This window comes from Stigmatopora nigra, chromosome 3, assembly GCF_051989575.1.
Source record: "Stigmatopora nigra isolate UIUO_SnigA chromosome 3, RoL_Snig_1.1, whole genome shotgun sequence".
Classification (NCBI taxonomy): Eukaryota; Metazoa; Chordata; class Actinopteri; order Syngnathiformes; family Syngnathidae; genus Stigmatopora; species Stigmatopora nigra.
This window is the reverse complement of record NC_135510.1, coordinates 15,827,462-15,829,736: the sequence shown is the minus strand read 5'-3', so window position 1 is coordinate 15,829,736 and position 2,275 is coordinate 15,827,462.

Below are 2,275 nucleotides of genomic sequence, written 5' to 3'. Positions count from 1 at the left end.
TAATTACAGACTGGGTGCCTGTGTAGTTGAAAATGAACAGATGATATGTCAAATATGTTTCTTCAAATCTGCTTCACACGGTACCAACATTGCAAAGTACGATAGAAGAGTGGATCGTATTTTAGGTCATAGTGGTTTGAAGAATATTGGTCGAATGTTAAGCATATTAATCTCATTTCCAAGCAACTTTACGTGCAAAGACTTGGCTGAAGTTGTTTTACACATTAAGTGGTTACCACCCTTAGAGCATGTATGTACATGTGCTCAGGAATTCATCCAATGGAACGTTGTTGTCTCCACCATCAAGACAATCTGGTGTCTTTTAAGTGAATCTTTTTTTTTTTGTCCTTTGGGTTCTCATGTATGCATTGTCTAGACTTTTTATCTGTCGCGCCTGCCAAAATTCCATTGTATCGACATAGCTCCTGTCCCTACTGGTGGAAATTTACAGGTGTTTTTGTAGTTAACTTGACATTTGTTAAGAAACTAGGTGGTATTGTCTATATTTGTAGCTGTCTATAAATTATTTGAAAAATATCAAGACTGGGATGCTGTTTCTAGGAAGCTACCTCCTCGATTGTATTTAGCAGCAGCGTTTTACACAAGAAATCTCTTTTCCCCTCTTGTTGAAGTGCCTGGTTTTGTTTCGACCCTTGTGTTTGAACATAGTCAGTGCTATTTCTGGGAGGAATCTATATTGTATACTGTGATTTTTACGTTTTAACCAAATTATAAAGCAAGAATTTTGTTTTATAGACAATTATACAGAAATGATACTCAGCATTTTTTTTCTTATTCTCTTTAATGAGATCTTCCCAGAATGGTTTTATCTGTTCATGTAGACAAAGAAATGTGAATAAATTTGGAAAAACACAGCCGCCATGTGTGACAGTTTATACCTCAAGCACTCGGTGAAAAATTGCAACTGTCACACAAATTTATATTCAACATTTCTTAAGTATGTGGTCATGAAGAACATGTGTGAAATATGCAATACCTGAGAATTTGGCATTGCAGCCGTGGTGATGAACTTGGCTCTCAATGCATGCTGCTCTATATAGGTTTTATTTATTTTTATTCTCCTTTTGCAGCTTATCTCCACTGGAATATTTAAGGCTTCAGGAAATGTTAGATAGCTAATGACTAATTTTGGTCGTGTATATATATATATATATATATATATATATATATATATATATATATATATATATATATATATATATATATATATATATATATATATATATATATATATATATATATATATATATATATATATATATATATATATATATATACATACATACATACATACATACATACATACATACATACATACATACATACATATAGACTTATATATAGACTTCAAATTCATTTAAACTGGAGAGACTTGCTGTGAATGCTCATGTTTCACAGCCATTGACGGCAGTAAACGTCCAAACTATTTTGAATGCGCGTTCGCCCTATAGTGCTGTCAACGGCAGCCAACGAGTTCAATAAGTTGTGCGTTTTGGTAATTTAAGTTTGGTTAGAGACAGTTTCTAAATATATGGGCGCACAGTCTTGCCTCGCAAATTAAATTCACATCAACTCATTTTATTTATATTACTGATAAATACTTTAACAATCAATTGGCATGCATTAAGTACTCGCTCCTATAAAATATTAGCACCCAAGATTTGGGTATCAGCATCCAGTTCATTGTATAAAACACTTAATTTCAAATTTACTGGATAAGGAAGACCAATGTGTGTAAGCAACCCTTGGTTGTGGTGTTGATTCCCATGTGCTAATGTTAAGCGGTCTATTTCTGAGCAACAGAAGCTGCTATTTTTAACTAAACTGAGCATGGAGTCATCTTACCACAAAAAAAATGCAATTTAGATGGGGCATCATTTTCTTAACCAACTCTCAATTATTTTACAAATGAAGGCATAAACCTACATTTGATTTTTTATATAACATATATAGGTAATATAAATATTACTTTGATTATATCCAACAATGTTAATAATAAAATTCCTCCAAGTCTAGTTTAAACATGTATTTAAGATTGGCCTTAGGGTATTCAGTGAGTTTCTTGTCATGCATTAAATCTATTTAAACAGGTTTGTTGATTTTTGGATTTTTTTCCAAATAGAATAATGTTAATGCAGGGAATAGTTAACATACATGTTTCAATAACAATACAACTATGTGATAAGCAACTGCCATATGTTTACACTTTTCTCATACATGCCCAGTGGTTAAAAAGACCTGCCTGTCTGTCATT